Source organism: Lepidothrix coronata, unplaced genomic scaffold, assembly GCF_001604755.1.
Source record: "Lepidothrix coronata isolate B3197 unplaced genomic scaffold, Lepidothrix_coronata-1.0 Scaffold82, whole genome shotgun sequence".
Classification (NCBI taxonomy): Eukaryota; Metazoa; Chordata; class Aves; order Passeriformes; family Pipridae; genus Lepidothrix; species Lepidothrix coronata.
Genome location: NW_016690262.1, coordinates 1,141,182 through 1,163,223, shown reverse-complemented (window position 1 = coordinate 1,163,223; position 22,042 = coordinate 1,141,182). Strand labels below are relative to the sequence as shown.

Genomic DNA, 22,042 nt, shown 5'->3' with positions numbered 1-22,042 from the left:
GGAGGTGATAGGGAGATGATTTGGGGCAGCCAGCACGGCTTCACCAAGGGCGAGTCCTGCTGGACCAACCGAGTGGCCTTATGTGATGAAGTGACTACATCAGTGGACAAGGGAAGGGTTACAGATGTCATTTATCTGGATTCCCGTAAAGCCTTTGACATGGTCCCCCACAACCTCCTTCTCTCTAAATTGGAGAGACGGATTTGGTGAATGGACTGTCAGATGGATGAGAAAGTGGTTGGACGGTCGCATCCAGAGGGTTGTGTTCGATGGCTCAGAGTTCCAGTGGACACCAGCGACAAGTGGTGTCCCTCAGTGTTCTGTATGGGGACCACTGTTATTGTATATTGTCACTTATGGTGAATATGAAGGGATTGAGGGCACCCTCAGCAAATTTGCTCATGACACTAAGCTGAGTCATTTATTTGACACACTTGAAGGATGGGCTGCCACCCAGAGGGATCTGGTCAAGCTCAAGAAGAGGGCCCAAGGGGACCTCATGATGTGTAATAAGACCAAGTGCAAGATGACCTGAGTCATGGCAAACCCTGGTATCGATCCAGGCTGGGGGATGAACAGATCAAGGGCAGACCTGCTGAGAAGGACTTGAAGATGCTGGTGGGTGAGAGGCTGGACATGAGCTGCAATGTGCACTCACAGCCCAGAAACCAATGTGTCCTGGGCTGCATCAAAAGCAATGTGGGTAGCAGGTTGAAGGAGGCGGTTCTGACCCCCTACTCTGCTCTGGTGAGACCCCACCTGGAGTCCACCTCTGGTGTCCACAAGAAGGACATGAACCTCTTGGAGTGAGTCCAGAGGAGGGTCACTAAGTCGATCAGAGGGATGGAGCACCTTTCCTATGAGGAAAGGCTGAGAGAATTGGATTTGTTCAGCCTGCAAAAGAGAAGGTTTCAGGGTGACCTAATTACGTCCTTCCAGTAGGCTCCTGAAGGGAGCCTGCAAGAAAGGCAGAGAACTTTTTACAAGAGCGTGTGCTGACAGGGCAAGGCAGAATGGATTCAAATTGACAGAAAGTTTAGATTAGATGTTAGTAAGAAATTCGTTACTATAAGGGTGGTGAGGCACTGGAACAGGTTGGCCAGAGAAGTTGTGACATCCCGTTCCTGGAGATGTTCAAGGCCAGGCTGAATGAGCAACGTGATGAAAGGTGTCCCTGCCCATGGCAAGGGAATTGGAACTAGGTGATCTTTAAGGTCCCTTCTAACCCAAACCATTCTATGATTCTATGAATAGTTATAAGCTGGTCATGATAAAAATAACTAAATTACAAAGTCCTTAATGTCTTGCTAAAGCTTCCTAGAAAGTAAAAGCTGGAAATACAGGAATTTGTAGGAAATACAAGAAGATGGAATTTTTCACTGAAAATACAGGAAACAAAAGTCAAACAATAAGAAGTTCCTAAGACAAGGATCAATAGTTTTATGAGGGTAATTTTGTGACATGGGCATCTGATGTGACCAAATAACTCAGGAAATCCATTTCTGTTCAAGATGCTTCAGTTCCTCTGTGCTCCATGCTGCAAGGTTGAATGAGTTAACCTCCACCCTGGATCTAGCAGTGAAGAAACAATTTTCCAAGGCAGTGTAAAGTCCTAGAACTGGAAATAAGGATTTAGAGTTAGAAGGGAGCTGGTAGATATAAACAATGATATTCCCAGAGGAGAATTGTGGGCTTTAATTCTTCGTGGATGAAGCAAAATTGTATTTGACAATAAGATCCCCCAAAACTGAAGACTATTTAGCTGAAGACTTCTAAGGGACTTCAGTTTGTATCTGAGGTTTCTTTAAAAAAAAGGTCTGTGAAAAGCTTCTTGAAGCACCCCAAGACGTGTGGTATTTAATTCTCTATGACATTTATGAACACACTTTCAAGACTTCAAGCACATGCCTTTCTTCAAGGCACGTAGACAAGACTTTGCAGCATGAGAATGTTCCAAACACTAAGTAATCATGACTAGAAAACTATAAAATTGAAATTATCGTGTTGAAGGAAAGAGACTAAATTGATATGCGTTTACTCACTAGAAATCAGGCACTGAAAGACTTTCTTGTATTGTTTGGTACTCTTTTTTTCCTGTTAATCTTCTGAATTGACTAAAGTAAACTCTTAGAAGTGAAGAACTCTTAGTGAAATTTAACTAGCACATGGCTTGGAAGTTGTCATAGGATGTAAGCAGCAAAACTGCTTACATTCAAATCATGAAAGAGAAGATATTAAATTTTCAACTTCTTGGAATTACTATATTTTTTCCTAATTTACAACAAGCTGGTGCTGATGCCACCAAGAATTCTGAGTTCCGAATTTAAAACAAAAAATGAAATCTAGTGTTTCTGCTTCATCTTTATCACCAATAAAGCCCTGATTTCAGGAAAATTGCTCTATGAAAATGAAATCTTCACAGTCATTTCAAAATTAATGCAGAAGAACTTTTCTATTACATATAATATATGGAAATCATATGCATTGGCAATGTAATAGAAGAGCAAGTGAGATAATTTTTAAGATGTTCTGCAGACATAAATTTTAAAAAGTCTGGGAAAAAAAGGAAGGGACAATCACATCAAAATTCAGTTAAAGTATATTTTCTCTCAGACTTTGAATGAAACACAATTGATTGTTTTGTTTGTTATTATTATTATTATTATTATTATTATTATTATTATTATTATTATTATTATTATTATTTAGACAATACTCAAGTCATCATTGAACATTGGGCAAGAGAATAGGAGCAGATGAAATGTAATTTAATGTTGTACTCAAGAGGGTCCTTAAAGGACTAGAAAGATACTGAAAATTCTGTAAAAAATCAATAACTTAAAAGTAGAGACTGGAAATATTGTAACATATACCTTCATACACACAAAAATGATGTTGAAATGATAGAGGAATCTATTATGTCTTTTTATAGCATTAAGGTCAGAATATTAAAGAGATAATGCTTAAGAGCACTGTCTTACTGATTAAATTAGATCAAGAAGAATGACAGATGTAAGAATACAATTGCAAGAAAGCAATCGATGTGTCCAAACCCGTAGGCAAACCTGAAAAAAAAAAGTTAATCAACTTTATTAAAAAAAAAAGAGGATTAGAAAGAAAAATGGGAAGGGATTCATATAATGATGGCACATATTATTAAGAAAAAAGCATTGTTTCTTTGCATATCAGTGCCAAGAATGTAAGTCATGTGGGCTTGTATCCTAAGGATATCTCAAATTAATTAAATGAAGAAAGCAATGTGGTATAACTTCTGCATCTGACTGAGGCTGAAGGAAATAATGTAAATGTTGTTCTTATACACAAATACAAAGAATATCTGTTCTAAAGAACAACACAAATAACTACAACATCACCACCCCAGCCCCTCAGTTATGAAGCATGTGAATTCATCCTTGGCCTACTTGTGTTCTGAAACCTCCTAAGCTTAGAAGACTCTCAGATTTAAAATCTTCAGAGCTTTAGCATAAGGAAAACATTTATGTGGTTCATAAAAAAGGTATGTGATAGATAAGAAGTATTTATCACGTGGACTAAAGACAACAACAAAAAGTACTCTGAAGTATATTACTCTTAGACAGGGGGATGTTTGAAAATGAGAAAAAGAATTTAGAAACCCAAGAAGTAATGATTTTTGTTCCTGTGCAAAACAGTTTTTGTTTGAAAAATCACTTTTACGAAAGGAAATTATTATCTACTTAGTACAAATTAGCAGGGATGGAGTAAGATTTATGTTTTTCCACAAAATGAGTGTCAAAACGCTTTTGATTAAGGGTTCTAGAAAACATTAATGTTAAATCTCAATTGCGCTTACATTTTATTCCGTGAATTGTTCTCCCCCTGTGCTGATAAATTTTAGTTTACTAACTAAGAAAAAATATTAATGAGAATAGGAATATCGATATTCTTTTACTTGGATTCTCGGAGTCTCAACCAGTTTCAGAAATTTTTAACCAACTAGGATAAGCAAAAATAATGGTTTTCTTGAAAGATGAATCTCGAGGAACGCCCTGTAGATATGTAGTTTCCTGTGATTCTAAATCAAGTTCTCTGGTTTGGTTTTTCAAACCTATTTAAAGAATAACTAGCAATGAGAAACCACAGAATGCAAATAAGATGTTTAATTTGCACCCCTAATCTAGATGTTCTTTTAACAGTTGAAAAAACAACAAAGCATTCCTTTGGTAAATCTGCCAAATATTTTAAATTGTGTGAAATTTCATATTTATACTTTTGTTGCTTTCCTGATTGTTTCTCCATCTGTTTTCTGTGGTTCTACTGGATTTCAATGACAACTGAATAAAACCATGAAAACCTGTGAAATAATTTTTTTTCCACAGCTGGCATTTGGAGAATTTCAAAGTGCAATGTGATTATCCAATAGGTTTCACATTATTATTCTCATACATGATTTCTCAGAGTCCCAGTCTGTTCTCAAATATCTTACTTACCCATGTTTCTTGAAGAGTTTTGTAGAAATTAGTCTTCTGGTGGAACTTCCAAAACTGCCTTTGAATGCCTAATTTAAAATGAGAGGCAGCTATTCTAGGAAAAGAAAAATACTTGAAACTTTATATCTCCTGAGGACACAATATTTAGGGCATACCTGAGTATTTAGCAAGCTTGATTTTTGAGAAATACCTAGTCATTATTTTTTGTGATGAGTAATTATATTTTGTATTAAAAGAAACAAAACAAAACCAACAACCAAAAACAAACAAACCAAAAACAAGCCAAAAACCAAACCACTAGGTAATTTATTTATGTATTTAAGAATGTATTTAAGATGTGTTTGCCACTGAATAATGAAATTTAAATTGCCTGTAGTGATGCAATTTAGAATAAATTTGATTCTCCTACCACAGTGTTGGTCCAAACTCTACCTGATGGGTGCCTTCATGACCAAATTCTGCCTGTAGTGGCTGCTGAAATTTGGGGAGGGAGGGCCAGAGGACTAATATTCAACCACTCTGTAGCAACAGAATCATAGGTGGTAGGAGGAGAAGGAAGGGAAATCAAAGAAAATGAAACTGCAAAACTTCTGTCGCATATGAAAACACCAGGAAGACTGATCATATCATTATGGAGAGTAGTAATGGCATAGTGGGACAGGGATTCCAAGAAAAAAAATAGAAAAGCAAATTATGATGCTCTCTCACATTGTGTGAAACTCCTCTGTAAAATCACTACAGAAGCAAGTTTAATAATTGTTGTTATTTAAAGAAGCTCATTAGCACCTTTGTAAAGTGCAACATGGCCAGCACTGTAGCTTTGCAGGCAGGAGAGCTACCATAGGGAAAAACAGTCTTGTTCGTTGCAAAGTTAATATTCCAAAAGTTCTCTAAGTAGTTTGAACCGAATTCAACATTATGTAACTTATATTTTCAATTGAAAATGAGGAGTTAGAGGTGATAGGGATTTATATTGCTCATAAGGGATTTATCATCCAAATAAACTAAAGGTTATGAGGCTTTTGAAAGCATATAGTCAAAGTTCATGTGGGTAACTCTGTGAGAATAAGAGCCAGTGGTCTCTGAGAGAGTCTTACACTTCAGCAAAATACTTTTTTTTGCTCAGTTACCAATCTGCAAGATATACTGTCACTGTACCCAGCCTACTATCAAATTAAATGAACAAGGGGTTTAAATTTCAGTATTATGGTCTCTTTTTCAAAGCACAATTAATTATTTGGGTTTTTTTCATACCAACATGAATTAAAAACTAAGAAATTGTTCACAAAATTTGAAAAATATCCAACTATGTAATTCTTAGGAATTTTACTTCCGTATATTATTACTTATGCTGTTTTATTAAACAGATTATTTTTACTAAAACATTTCTTCTAGGATTAAGAAAGGAGAGAAGGCCTGTGAATCACTCCTTCAGTGAGCAATTTTATTCACCATATACAGTTGAAATTTAATTTTATCTTGCAGCTTGGGAGATCTCTGTCAAGAAACATTTGATTAGCCAGTTATTGCACAAATACAAACAAAATGTAGCCTCTGCTATCTTACTGCACAAATTAAATCACAGGATTACCATTAATCAGTTGAAAAAGAGCACTTTGAATATCAAACTTCTGTTCTTTGCAACCGAGTTTATCTGAAAAGTCATGTAAGGTAAGGTTTTCATGGTTTTTTTTTACTCACATTCCTGAACTCCTCTTAGCTCTGTAGCTTTTCTCTAGTAAATTTTTGTTAAATGTTTCTTTATGGCAGAGATTATATGTTTGTAGAGGAGTTAATATAACAGAATCCTACTCTTAATAGAGCCTAGCTAGGTATTGGTGGTTGTCAAGATGGATGTAGTTTTAATATTTTATTTCACAAGCACAACGAGAATTTACATTGTCTTGGAATTAATGGCCACAAGTGCTAGAAACTGAAAGGATGCACCATAGAATAAGAAGTTTTATATATAAGTATTAAAAAAAAAAGCAAAAAACCACAAACAAACAAAAAACAATCCCAAGCTGTTCTAACATGGTCTCACAATCTCCTCTGTGAAATTAAAAGGGAATGAAATGACTGAATGAAGGGAATGAAATGACTGCAAAGAGAACTCTCAAGGAAAGCAAAAGTGTTATTAAACTTATGCTGTTCATGGTACTGTATGTTGTACCGATAAAGTTTGTGGGTTTTTTCAGTGTAAGCACCTTGGGCAAAGAAAACTAGCCTATGAGTCTACCAAATAAGAAGTGCCAATCAATGCAAATTAAATTGTAGCTCTTTTTAATTTTCAAGTATCTGGGTTATTTACGTCCATGGTTAATAACAGGAAGGAGGAGGGATGCCCTGTCTCAGCACAGTATGGAAATCTGTTCCTTGGCCATTACATCTGAGTTAGTCAAGACCAATTAACTAATAGAATGCACTGCATATTTCTTGATTAGATGATCCCAAGCGTGATACTAAAATTCCAATATGTGCATTGTTGTATCTACCTCTTGTATTGATTATTTTATAGCTACTTAGAGTTCTGTTTAAAACAAAAGTAAGTACATAAAATGCACAAAGTCAGAGAAGAGTTAGATAAAAACTTGTTTTTCATTAAATATTCCTTAAAAGGGGGGAAATTATTTTGCCTCAACAGAATAAGGCAAGAAATGTGAAATAAGGATGAGCGATGCAATGCTTGGACCTTATCAGTGAACTACTCTTATATTTCATTCATAGATTCATAGAATCACAGAATACTCTGAGTTGGAAGGGACCTACAAGGATCGAGTCCAGTTCCTGGCCCTACACAGGACACCCCTAGAATCACACCATGTGCCTGAGGGCATTGTCCAAGTGCTCTTGAACTCTGTCAGGCTTGGAGCTGTGACCACTGTCCTGGGGAGCCTGTTCTAGTGCTCAACCACTTTCTGGGAGAAGAACCTTTTTCTAATCTCCAACCTAAACCTCCCCTGACAAAACTTCAGCCCATTCCCTCAAGTCCTGTCCCTGGTCACCACAGAGCAGAGATCAGTGCCTGCCCCTCCTCTACCCCTCCCAAGGAAGTTGTAACTGCAGTGAGGTCTCTCCTCAGTCTCCTCCAGACAATACACCAAATGGCCTCAGCCATTCCTCATACAGCTTCCTCCAAGGCTCCTCCCCATCTCTGGTGCCCTCCTTTGGACACTCTCTAAGAGCTTAATGTCTTTTTTATATTGTGGTGCCCAAAACTGCACACAGGACTCAAGGTACTCTAATGTATTATAGGAGGCACGTTAAAAAGTCAGAGTTCATTATATCAGAATGTAACTTTGTAAGTAACTAGGGGATGGGAGAGTATTTTTGGACTGAAATATGAGTTTTTTAACATTTTTAAACCATATTTGTAAATAGTAATAGTGGAACCCTTAAGGAAGATGCAGTATTACCCGTCAACTACTTAAGCATTTCTTCTACTCTTTGTCACTATTTTTGTAAAAGAAATACAGAAATTAGTTTTTCAATAACCCAAAGATTTATACACTGTGATTTTACTTAAGAAGTGATGTATTTTGCAAATATTAGATCTAGCTATCAAAAACCTTCTGTAATCTTTTGAATCTTCTCCCAAACCTAAGGATCTCTGCATCATCATCATCTTTATCCTTCGGCTAATGTATTCTTTGAAACACTGCTTTGCTTAAAGTGTTTCTTAAAAACATTGATGAAAGTAGTTTTGCTCAACTAAAACATTGAGCAAAAGCATACTATAATATTATATTCTGCCACAGGTACCATTTTAAACTGTTACTATGTTGACAGGTCACATACTAGGTTATAGTTACCAAATAAAGAAGTACCTCACTGCATTTTTCCTGGATTAATTCGAAAAACTTTTTTCCAAAGAACAGAAATGTTAGATGTATTTTAAAACACAGCTAAGAACTTTCATTGAGAAAAAGTAGAGCAAAAAATGCTGATGCCTTCTTTTTCTTATGAGAAAACAAAAAGAGCAAGTGATTACTAACAAAACTGTACTTCTATTAGAGGTAATAGCGATTTAAACCCACTTTTGAATACTGTGTACATAGAAACTTGAAAACTTAAAATTTAGCTGATGATTAGTATAGAAGCTCTTTTGCAATCATAGTTCCCACCATAAAAATAGCACCCTGTACAGAAATTATTAGGTTACTTTTTTTTCAGGGCTTAAAAATCTAAGAACTGTCTTTAAAAAAATAGCACAAAATCAAAACAAATGAAAAAAACCTCCAACCCTCTATAGGGGATGTGACAATGTGAGAACTGCTGTTGTTTATTTCTGCTAAGGAAAGAAATTATCTTGTCTTCTGCAACAACCAATCTGGATAAAGTGTTCAAGTGATGAGAATGTAATTTTGATATTGCTGAAAAGCACTCTCTGAATCAGAGGTGTTCAGATAACAAATTAGTTTCACTGCAGTTTTCGATGTCCTTGTTGAAAGCAAACCTTTCCAATATTTCTGCATTCAGTGTGGATGGAGTCTTTTTATGTTTGTTTTTTTTTTTCCCCTCACTGCAGTGGATCCCTCTATGTTGTTCCTCAGCCTCCACACAGACTTGCAGAGCAGCACAGAACCCTGCTCTGCTTTCTCTCTCTGCATCCTAGGAGGTGGCTCTGCTCTCTCTCTCTGTTTCAACATGATGCTGTGATTTTCCCCTCCACACTGTGTGTCTCCAAGTCTCTGGTTTCATTCCATGTAGTTAAACCCCAGTCACTCTCACAGAAAGGCACTGGTCTCGTCCAGTGGTTTGTGATTGACATCCAGTGTTACCCCTTGAAGATGGTCTGTGTCAGTCTATCTAATGGTGGGTCATCTACTGCTTAAATGCAGGCTTGGTATCAGGCTGGAATGTAACACATATCAGCTTCTGAAATCTTGGGCTTTTCCTAGAATTTCCAAGGTTTACTTTTGTTGAAAATACTATGACCTTCTCTACTCTCAAAGTTATCTTGTGTTCTTGTAGCAAAAAAAAAAAAGCTAAATATGATAGTTTTGAGCAACCTTGATAAAATTCTTAGGGACTGGTAGAAGATAAAAGATTTAAGAACTTTTAAGTTCTCTTGATTTCTGTAACCAAGATAAAACAAGATTTGAAGAATCAGAAGACTCATAGAATAGAAACCTCTTGAGACAAACTTATGCTCAGAGCTTTTTTTACCACTTACCCTTTAGGAAGTTCTTCCTACATAGTATTTCAGTGTTGAAATATTAAGATTTCGACCTTACAGACTACAAGAAATTTGACTGGTATAATTGAATTTTTATGAAGTCTCTTATATATTCACAAAATCCTAATGCTGCAGACATTGAGGGAATAGAAGTAACTGTGTATGGCTGTAGGAGGAGAAATATTTATCAGCTTTTTACTACATAGTGTGCTTTTTTGTGTGTCTGATACTACTGGAACCAGTCCTGAGTGATAATTCCATTGCTACGCTCAAGACAGCAATTCATTACAGCAGACTGACAAATATGAAACTAATGCAGAAAGTATGCTTGACATTTAGGCAAAAATTCCATCTCTACTCTGTGTAAAAATATAAATATAATGAAAATCCCATTACTCTTTACGGAAACTTGTTTTCTAGATTATGCATGTAATACTGAAATGATGGAAGAAAAAAACCTGAGATTGAATATTGCTTAAAAATGAAGAGTGTATTATTTAGTGGTCACAAATGCCTTATTTTTTCTATCTTTCTCTCATATAAGGAAAAATCTAAAAAAACATTCTTTAAAAAAACCAAAACTGGTTACCTTGTTAATAGAAATAAGGAAGTCTTTCTGTGCCTTAGCTGAGTCATTCATTATCAGAGAAACAATTAGTTTAATTTTTGTTATCTTAGGTATCATCTTCATAACATCAGAATAAAAGGAGTGTGAAACTGCTTAAAAAGTATTTCAGAATATCTCATATAATGCTATGGTTTCAAATGAGAGATAAATTCACTGTTGTGTGCTGGACTAGCTTTAAAAAGTGCACTTCTAGTGATAGATTCTTAGGTTCAGATCTACATATCTTTGAATGATTTGATGTTCAAGACATGTTCAAGCACTGATTTGCATTGATTTCTAAAGGCGAAATATTAACTCGAGTGAAAGCTGCTTTGTATTCAACTGCTGTGTAATTAAGCAAATCTATGCATACATTATCATAGAGAAACTTCCCTAGTTTCAATTTTTTCATGTACAATTTTTTAGATGTATCTAATTTATACATGAGCATAAAGGTGTGTAAATTTATATGCATATAAAATCTATAAAATTATAAATCTGAAAACCAAGTATAGATTTAGGAGACTAAGTTGAGCATCTTTTTAAATTATAGTCTGTGCTTTCAAGATTAAAAATAACTTTGATGTGGGGGATGTAAAGCAAAAGAAGTCTGTAATGTGTTATTTTTTTCATTGAAGTGAACAGAGAGAGGAAAGTGTTTATGTGAAGAACTTATTTTTAAAACACAATCTTGCCCCTGTGTTATAGGAGTACCTTTGACATCCATCCTCTAGATCTGAGGTCTAGAAGAACTTCATTGCATTGTTGTGGAGGCATTGAAAAATAATGACATTTAATAAGTTTGAATAATGGACAGTAAATAATGTTTTTTTATTCTCCCTTGTATTGGTCAAATAAAAGTGGAGTAATTTATGCCTTACTCCCTTGTTAAGCTCTTTCTGCTGCACTTCATCTACCTCAAATCAACCTTCACTCAAAAAAAGAGAGTGTAATTTAACGTGAAAAAAATGGTACCTGCATCAGGCTGGTTGTATGTTCATCCTTGCTTAATTCCTTATTTTATATTTATGAGAGGGTGCAAAAAAAGTAGATATTTATTGTTTAGCAGAAGTACATTCCCTCCCCTTGCCCCAGTAATTCAATATAATTCTGATTAACCCAATATCCTGAGGAACTTGACGCTCTAAGGGTCACATAGAGAGCATGGTGGATTGTTTAAAGGGGAAAAAAAACCCAACCTAGATCAAACAGTAGCACATTAATCATGATAGACACTTACAGAACGTGTTCCTAAGAGATACAATTGATTTTGCTGAGAGCGAGATCTTATTGCTTGTATCACTGTCATTACGGAGGGAATTCAACTAATTCTGCTAGAATGAAGCATCAGTTTATAAAATAATTATTATTGAGGAATAGCATTAAGATACAACACTTCTTCGGGGCTTGCTTCAAAGAGGTTAAATGAGAAAGATTTACATTACATGCATAAAGAGCATGGATGTGAAACAAAGCCATGAAGGAAAGAATGATTTTTTCTTCTCTCTGGTGAATAAGTGTGTTAATTAAATATAATATTTAGGAGGCATAATTATGTTAAATATGTGTTATATACCACGATGCAAAGTGACTAAGACGGAATCTGGCTTTAGGAAAGACAAGCTTGATTTGCATCTACTGCTGAAAGATTGGGTAATTCTTTATGGGAACACTGTGTAACAGTAACAGTCAGGTGATGGTTTACAGGTAGCCTGGGTAAAGAAGGCAAAAAGCTTACCATGTTCACAGTGAAGTCAAGAAAAGAAAATAAATTCACTTTTTGAACCCAGAAGGTCACTTTCTGCACCATTGTCCTTTTTTGAAGAGAGAAGAGAACAGAGGATTGTTACTCCCTCTTCAGATGATAAGTTTGGTGGGTTATGAATATATAGGAAGGGAGAAGGGAAGGCTAAATTACATTACTACACAGTTGCTGTTCTTAGTCGTCTTCCTCTTTTGTTTAGGCAAGTTAGACAATAAATATAAAGTAGTTCCCTGAACCAGAGCTAAAAAGTGATAAAAAGCAGCAAAAAAGGGTACACCTCCCCCTGCACCAGCACAATTTGTTGGGTGGTTTTTTGTTTGTTGTTTTTTAATTTTATTTTATTTTATTTTATTTTTTAAACAAGCTATGATTTTCCTTTGCTTTTTGAGTTAAGAAAAAGTCTTTTTCTAAGACTCAAACTTTTGTGTCACTTTCTGAGTAGTTTATTGTCATTGTTCTTCCCTTCCTCGATGGTAATCCCCTGCGCTACCTGGTGAATAGATGCAGGTAATCTTAACACGGAAGTCTCAAAGAACAGTGAAATGAAGAAAAGGAAAGGAAAAGAAAGAATATTTTTTCCTGATTTTTAATTATCCAAAGAACTTGAACCTGGGAATTGTTTTATGTAGTTCTTTATTTTTCTAATCTTTACAATTACTCCTTATTAAAAACAAAGGACTATTTAACTGCTATCAAATTGTCTTTCAATTATATTCCATCCAAAAGGCTACAAACATAACTTTGAAGAAGCAGACGTGACCTATAAATCAATCACTGAAAAAATTCCTATAGCCTTGTGGTGCTTGCAAGCCTCTTTCTCTGACAGCTGGTCTACTCTGAAACTCATTGGAAAAGCAAAGTGTATGGAAAAGGATGCTGAATTGCATAGAACGGCTGTCAAAAGAAAAGTCTAGCAATACGTAGGAAGCAGAGTATATTCCAGAGACACTCCTTTCTATTACTGGGAGAACAAAAAAGAAAATCAAGGCTCACATCTATATCTTCCTTTTTTTTTTTTTCAGTCTTCAAAACTTGACATATGTGTATGTGAGAACTTGCCTGCTTTTTCTTATTCCAGATTTTCTTACATACAGGTATCATGAAAAGGCTTGAACTTTAAGACTACCACAAATTTTAGGCAAATATGTCTTGCTTAAGGAAAGATTCTGGAAGCTTGCCTAGGAAGTGTAACTACTGAGTCATGTTTGAAGGTCAGCTCTGAATTTATCATGTCCCTTTCAGACTTTCTTAGTGCTGCAGGTACGGTTGCATAAACAGACTAATATGTAATGGAATTACAGGGAGGGAGACTGTCTGTTGCATAATGATTTAGAAAATGTCTTAGATGTGCTGGTTATAGATCTTGCTGTTGAAATACTGTTTTGAGAAGGCAAAGGTCAACCTGAAACTGAAGAGAAGAAAACATTAAGTCAAATCAGGTGGATAGTATATTCTGCTAAAGTGGATAAACAAGTCCGTAAAATGTTTGCTGGGGTACAGAACCTACAGTACAGAAAGGAAGTTTACAAATCAGAAATCATTTGGAAGGTGGGGGGGAAAGGTCATCAGAATGATTCAAGCATCAAAAATTCTGGTGGTACACGTCAAAGAGTTTGTCTTTTGCTCTATTTCATCTGTCCAAAGTTATTTTGGGAGATAATCTGATTATGATATATTAACACAAGTGTGAGGGGAAAAACTTTTTGAGGACAGGTAGTTCTTTAATCTGAAGAAAAAGTCACAGCAAAATTAAGTGAATGACAACCAATGGTTCTCTGGTTAAACTAGAAGTACTATTACAGGGTTTTTCCAGTGATGGTAATAAATCACAAAGCGAATTCCCTACCCAGCAGAATATTAAATCTGGAAAGTGTATCTTTGTAGAGGTTGTGTTCTGAGTTCAATCAAAAATTCGAAGAACTGTTTATTTGACATGCACTACACGAAGCTCAAAATTGATTTTAATAGTCCCAATGAGGCTTAAGACACACAAATCTTTATATGAAATAGAAACCACGATTCTGTGCCTATCTACAGTTCATGCAATGGTATGGAGATGAATTAAGGTCAATTATGAAGATAAAATTTAGTACAAGTACAACTTAAAGGCACGATGCATTAATCAATAGGTCGATACTATCTGAATTCATCCATATATGATGCTACAAACATAAGCTGAAAAAATACTGTAGCACTCCAGGGACTTATTAGAACTGGATAACATTTACAGTACTGTGAAAAAAACCCCCACATTTAAGTGGGGGTTTTGAACTAATTCTGAACATTGGGACTTGGGGATATGAACAAACAATGAAAGCTAGGAAAAGAGAGACTTGGGAAAGAAAAATTTAACAAAATGTGATCAAATTCTAGAAAAATGTCCAGCCTTTAGATTACAAGACAGGAGTAGAAGAAATTATCATATTGTTTATTTGCATACTTGCCAAATAGGAAGGAAGCTGGTATTGGACATATTACCCACCAACTAATTCCATGATTTCTCTTCTCCCTCCTTCCCTTTCCAGCTTTTAAACATAAATATTAAGGCTATGAAAAATAAAAATGTATAAATAAAGCAAAGCAGCCATGGATGATTATTTGTAGCTCCTACAGTTACGTATTATAAATAATTCTCAGTTTGATACTAGTCAGTCTTTTGGTATGAAGGTGGAGAGTAATGAAAATAAATTGTATTTATTCAATTCTATTAAAACTCTTTTTCTGTTTCAGTAGAATTGAATAAAGGTGATTTATGTAATTACATAATTATATCAAATTAAATTAAATAGAAACACAAATTTTAAGAGCAGTCTAAATCATTGGTGTTTTGCACACAGAAGACACCACACAGTGTTTGTGTAGTAAACCAAGATCTCACCAGGTGGAAGTATAAAAGAATATTTCTGTTCTGAAACATTTCTGCTAATTTTATTTCTTTTTGGATTCAGATATCCCCGCAGCTGGCCAAATACTTTGTAGCTTCCATAGATAAACATGCCTGTTATTAATGCATAGGTAAACTCAGAAATTGATAGATCAAATATATACGTTAAGTCAACTTTTTACAACCAAGAGATTTCACGGACTAAGTGTTGTTTAGAGAAGTAGAAAGCATAAAATTCACTGCTTATGGGAAGTCATGATCCTTAAAATAGTGTTAGGTTACCATAGAAAGCTCCTGCTATTTACTGAGAAGAAAATGGTGTTGTCCTTACATACTGAGTCACTACATCACATATTTTCAGGCAGCCCAACATTTTAACAAAATTTTTCATCTTCCTTCTTAATTGTCACCCGTAACAGCTGCACACAAATTCATTCCTTGGATCTATTATCTGAGGATTATTTTTGGTTTCTTTTTCTACCACGTCCAAAATACTTAGGGTATTTCTAATTATTACTTTCACACACACACAGAGACGATAAATATTTGTTGCTTGACTTCTCTTTCTTACCGTTTTTTAAGATGGTGGATTCAACACACCAGATTTAGTTAAGCAGTTTGGTGATACTTCTGAAAATCTGGAACCTGTTGGCCACAACTTGAACAAACTCTCAGGGTGAAGGTGACATCAGTACATTATACTGTGGATTTATGTAACCTTTATCAGGTTGAAAGCATGAAAACTATGAACTGATTCGAGATGACACCATGAGAGCTCTCAAGTAACAAATTATGAGTAAGTTCTGCACAGTGTGATGACAACTGCTCTAGCCTGGTGCACTTCATGTTAACTTCATAAATCTTGAAATAAGACTTTCCAGACTGCTGCTCTTGGACCTTATTTCTGTATGCACCTCTTTCCTTTGGAACATGACAAAAGTTGGAGCAGGTGAAGGACATTTTTTTTCAGGAGCTGATAGTGAATTTCAGACAGGAAATTCAGAAAGGCAGTGAGGATAAATGTTTGTGATATAGCTCTTATTAGTTACTGGGTTTATTATTTCCTTAAAGAACCAATATGCTTTGCATTTCAACAAATGTTTTGCAACATCCAGGAAACTACTGGTAATTTTTAACACATGACTGCACATAACACATAATCTGCATAACTAAGCAGATTTCCAATCTCAATTGTCATATTTTCTTTTTAAAAATTACCTTGGAAATATTAATACATTGAAATTCTCCATTTATGTAGAGTTAGTTTTCTATGCTAAAATTGATTTTGCTTTTATTAAAAAAATATATGTCAAGATAATTATACTATAAAAATTAAGATAGATTTGGTAAAGGAGACTAATTAAGATTAGAATTTAGAACAAAGAAATACTATGGTACCAAGTAGTAATAGTACAAAAATGCAGCATAAACATAACATGTCCAGAAAGAACCATCCCCTCAACAAAAAGAATTTTATTTTGATGTGTGTTAATTTCTCCATTCATGTAATTGCATAGTGAGAAAGGCATGAAAACTGCCAAGTCTTTGGAATAACCATCTTTACAAAAAAAATATTAAGTGGAATAACAAAATAATTATTTCTGAATTGAACAGGAATTAATATTAGCTTTATTTTTTCTCTCTGGGTAAGAGTTTTTTAATAAAATTTTTTTAGAATGCAGACTAGGATTCCAGCTGAGGATTAGTCAGAAATATTTCAACTGCAAGAAACTTTAGGAGATGTAGCCTTGAGATTGTATTCTTATTTTTATATTTGGGGAACAATACTGATTCCCTAAAGATGAAAGGAGAGTATGAGGACATAGGGAGAAGAAAAAAAAACAAAACAGAACACCACAAAGGCTTAGAATGTTGTTTCTTTTTCTCTTGCAGACTCATAATTTGAATTTTTTTAATACTAAGAGAAGAGACACAAGGCACACCACCACATGATTAGAAAAAATAGCTAAAAAAAAGGAAAAAACTAAACTAAGAGAGTCAAAGGAGGAGTTTTCAGGGAAAAGGGAAAACTAACGTGAATACTGCAGCAACGATGGTTGCACTTGAGCTCAGCCTGATAGAGGTTGTTACCATACCAAAAAAGATAGAAAATTCTCTTTTGTTTTTAAAACTCCCACTCACTGGAAGTTTCAGTGCACTTTTTATCAATTAATAAGCAACAAAGAAAATTTAGTGTTTAATTGTTCCATGTACTTTCAGAAGTATCAGAACAGAGTCACATCCTTTCCCTTGTCAAGGCATTCTTTGATTTGTTTTGTATATATTTTGCAAGAGGGATTCATGTCCAAATCTGAAACAGCATGTAGAGTTATGCCATATATTAGCTTTTCCTTATTCTTCTGTACTGGTTTTTTGCAGATGATCAGAACAACAAAGAAATGAGCAACTTAGAATTATCTTATTTGAGAAACCGGGTGATGATAAGTGCTGAGAAAGCCACAGTGATTTTAGAAGAGCCCTTAGAGATACAACTGGAAGATAATAGAACTGGTGTGTCACCTCCAGTGTCACCAGGCACTTTGCAAGACGGCTGGTGGCGTAGATACGGGTGTCTGCTGCTGTCAGTGTGAGCACCATAAAGTTTAGTCGGCTATTCTGGAATTCCTTTTGTCCACTCCAGGAATTTAATAAGGAATTTAACTGAGTTACAGTGAAAGCTTTTTTTTTTTTTTTTAAATCAACATCATATAGAAAATGGCTGCAGAAATGCTTGGCATTTGAATAGAAATCATTTTACTGCACAGTTCTGTAGAAAGTTTTTTCTGCTGTTTATCTCTGAGGGTAAGTCAGAATGGAGAAATACTAGAATCTATTTAGTCACAAAATTAAACTTCCCTGAAAAGTTGATGCATATTATCAGAGACACCTTTTCTCTTTAATAATCACATTTAACAGGCAACTTTCATTTTGCAACTGGAGCTGTCTCTTCTGATTTTTCATTAAATACTATGAAAAAAATGTTTAGTTGCTTTTCAGCTAAGAAGAAAGTGTGATGAGGAGGTATTTCCCACTGAAAATTAAAATATGTTTGTGGCTTATTCTTTTGCACTCAAACTCAAGACCTTTTTGTTTCTAATATTTGTACCCATACATGAAGAGTAGATTTGTGTATTATACTGCTAAGCTAGTGATAAACTAGCTGCCTGAAAACAAATGGGGATTATGTATGTGTGTGAACTTAGAATTGCAGTTACTTGGATTATAATAATAAGGTCTTTATCCTAAGGTTTTAGAGAACCTTCAAGTTCACGGAGAGTTTCTTAAAAAGGAAAACCATTATAAAGCTCTGTCTTACTGTTTGTTTAAAACATGTTTGTTTAAATCAAGTTTGTTTCACATATGTATTTGATAGTTTAAATATCAAAAAGATTTAACTGCATTTTGAAGGCTATTCTAATTATCTTAAGGGGAATACAAAGCAACTGATCATTAGAACAAAGTTTTACCTGGCAAAATGCCAGCATTTTATGTCAGCATTATAAAATGGAGTTCTTAAAATATTTAAAACGGTATTCACTTAACTTTGAAGGTCTGTAGAAAGGCCATTTATGCTGAAGAAGAAAAGATAAACATGTTCATTTTTATTTTCTTCTAGGAAAAGAAGATATATATCAGGTTTAAAATTCTGACTGCCTCCTTCTGAATTTAGAAACTATAAAATTAAAGTCAAGCGTTACACGTTTATGAAGAGAACAAATTAGAAATCCCCTAGTAATAACTGAGCTATCACTGGTTTTCTCAGTCATTTTGACTGTCAAATAGACATCTTTCTTTGTCTACCAAGGAAAAAATTTAAAATTCAGAATATGTGGACATAAAATGTGTATCAAGTTACGTTCAACATCTGTAATCTGTACAGTTGGTTAAGTGAAAGTATTTAAATGGGAACTATAAACCAGAACTGTTCTTTCAAAACTAATTTGCTCTGATTTATGGTGTTCTCATTAATATAATCTGGTTTTAAGTACTAATTTTTAGCTAATCTGAGGTGTTTTGATACCGTTTGTCCACAACAAGAATAAGAGGAAGAGAAAATGCAAAAGCCTTTCTCTATTTAATACTAGTTCCTACTTTTTGGTATGTTTTGCTTCTTGACTGAGTGCTTCCATTAAGTTTAGCACTCAAACTGCACAGACTGGAAGTACTTTTCCATGCAAGTCATTAGCATGTTCTGAAAAACTTAGAGAGCAGGAGAAAAAGAAAACTACAAAAACTTGTCCTATGTGGCTGAGTGTTTTCTATTCAAGGCCATGTCTGAGTGACAATTCATAGCATGTGAAAATTTGGGTGTTTTTTCATTTAATGAACATTCGAAGACATATATATATAGCAATATATTTTTTTCTTCTAATAAAAGATAGTGCATCCCACTTTTAGTCTTAGTGGCCATAGAATATTAGATTTTATAGAGAGATATCAATACCATCTGTTGACCACATTGCTCACTTCCCACTGTAAAGGTGACCTTTTAAAGCCTGGGGAAGTCTGCAGCTCTTTAATTAATACTTTAATATCTCACATTAGGAAACTTACTACTTATGGTTAGGATTTCCTGCTGAAATTATCCACCTTGTCTGCAATTTATGTTGGACCATTTACTGCAGATTCAGCTGCTGTGTGCTCCCAAGTTTGGTTTGGTTTTGGGGTTTTTTTTGTAAGAAGAAGCTAGAATCAAGGTGGTTCATGTTCTGATAAAAATATAGGAGGAACTAGATGCTACTGCCTCTTTGATTGTCATAAAAGTCAGCCCCATTTCTCTTTTTAGATTTTTATCATTGAAATTTCAAAAGTCAAATGCTATGTTAGAGACCCAAAAAGAATCAAAAGATTATCAACTCTTTCTCTGAAGGTCAGAGTTGTTATTTTGCTTTATCTCATTTTGTTTTAGAGATTTTCCAGCTCAATAAAAAGTCCTTTCCAAAATGCAAAAATCAAAATGCAAATTCATCTCTTGATGATGAAGGATGAACAAATAAGTTCTTAATTTTTTAATCATCCATATTAATAGTATTCATTTGGCATGCACATAATGGCATTTATCAAAGCATGTGAAAATACTTGACAGATCCTTTATTGGGGCTCTTAACACTTCATAGGATTAAATCTGTCTTCCAGATAAATGTACTACTAGTAATAATAATGTGATAAATACTTCTTTTTACTTCTTTACAAGCAATAATAAAGATTCTGAACTCAGTCTGAAAAAAATAAATTGCTTCTGGTGGTCCCTGTTTAAAGAGATCTGAAGTGAAATGTGGTGATACAGTCAGTAGATAAGATGTGAGTAGATGACACTTTTTGTACAACAAATGAAAATTAATTCACTTTGTAACTTATTTAGAGAGCTCACTGTGTGGAAGGATCGAAGGTTAGGGAGAGGGGGCTGTAAGCAGTAGGGGAAGGAACGACAGTGAATCAGATTGTCAGTTTGTATGGAGAAATTATTTTGTATTGGAAAATGGAATATTCCAATGGAATAGCTAAATATTCTAGGAAATAAAATAAGGGAAAGCTGAACACTTTAATTATTACAAAATTTATTACATTGGTGACATTTTGAGAAACTTGATTGCTTTTTTTTCATTCAAGGTTCCGTGATATCTGGCCTTGCCCATTCCTCTGCCTTGTAGGCTACTTGATGTTTTATTGCTGCTAATGTGATCATAACAATAAGCTTCTCATAAAAGTTTAATCCTTTTTCAGCAGGTCACTGAAGAATGGTTTTGAAACACCCTTCTGAGTTATAATCTCTATCAATATACTGTGTAACAGTCAGTAAGCCAATTCTTTAATGCTGGCCAGAAAACTAAAGCAAATTCTCAGAGAGGTGAGACAGTTTGCTTACCTAAACTTGAGGTAGAGAGTCAGTGTTAAAACAACAGAAGGAAAAGACTAGAAATCCTGCATTGACTACAGATCACGGAGTTAGAGTGGTGAATGAGGGTTTGGAGACACTCTAGTTGGCATTCAAAGAACAGATCGTGTTCTAATGAATGAGAGCATATTTTTTGCATGGCATGGTTTTGCATGGCAAGGTTTTGGTAGCAGGGGGCATGCAGGGAGAAGCTTCCAGGAGCTTCCCCTATGTTGGATGGAGCCAATGCCAGCTGGCTGCAGGATGGACCCTCCACTGGACAAGGCCAAACCCGTTGGTGACAGGGGTAGTGCCTCTGGGGTAACAGACTTAAAAAGGGGAAAGAGCTACTGCACAAGTGCAAATTGCAGCCAAAGAAGAGAGGAGTGAGAACATGTGAGAGAAACAGCTCTGCAGACACCAAGGTCAGCAAAGCAGGAGGGGAAAGTGGTGCTGCCTGACCTGGAGCAGGGATTCCACTACAGCCCGTGGTGAAGCAGCTGTGCCTCTGCAGCCCATGAAGGTCCATGGTGAAACAAAAATCCACCTGGAGCCCATGGAGGACCCCACACCAGAGCAGGTGGATGCCTGAAGGAAGCTGTGATACTGCAGGAAGCCTCTGCTGGAACAGGCTCCTGGCAGAGACTTGTGATCCCATGGAGAGAAGAGCCCACGCTGGAGCAGGTATTCTCTCTGCCCACGCTGGAGCAGTGTGGGCAGGAGAACCCACACTGGAGCAGTGCATGAAAAACTGCAGCCTGTGGGAAGGAATCACATTGGAGAAGTTCACAGAAGGCTGTCTCCTGTGGGAGAAACCCCACACTGGAGCAAAGGAAGAGTGTGAGTAGTCGTCCCCTCGAAGAGGAAGGACCAGCAGATACAACATGTGGTGAACTGACTGCAGCCCCCATTCTCCAATTCCTGTGCCACTGCAGAGAAGGAAGAGAAAATGGGGAACGGCAGAAGGGAGGGGTGGGGGGGAGGTATTTCAAGATTCAGTTTTTCATTATCCTAATGTGATCTGATTGATAATAAATTAATCTAACTTCTCCAAGTGGACTGTGTTTTATCCCTGACAGTAATTGATGAGTGGTCTCTCCCTGCCCTCATCTCATGAGCTTTTTGTTGTATTTATCTCCCCTGTTCAGCTGAGAAGGAAAGTGATAGAGCAGCTTTGGTGGACACCTAACATCCCACCAAGCTCAGCAAACCACAAGAAAGCATTTGAATTCAATATTTACTGTTAGCACAGTAGACACGAAT

The 22,042-nt window shown here is 35.6% G+C and overlaps 1 long non-coding RNA gene across 1 annotated transcript; it reads left to right on the top strand.

Annotated features, from left to right (window-relative positions):
* Nucleotides 1-63: 63 nt before the first annotated feature.
* LOC108499979 lies at nucleotides 64-21,290 on the top strand. The gene is made up of 3 exons (XR_001875726.1): nucleotides 64-145; nucleotides 9,158-9,163; nucleotides 21,280-21,290. It is a non-coding gene; the product is annotated as an uncharacterized LOC108499979 (long non-coding RNA).
* Nucleotides 21,291-22,042: the final 752 nt, after the last annotated feature.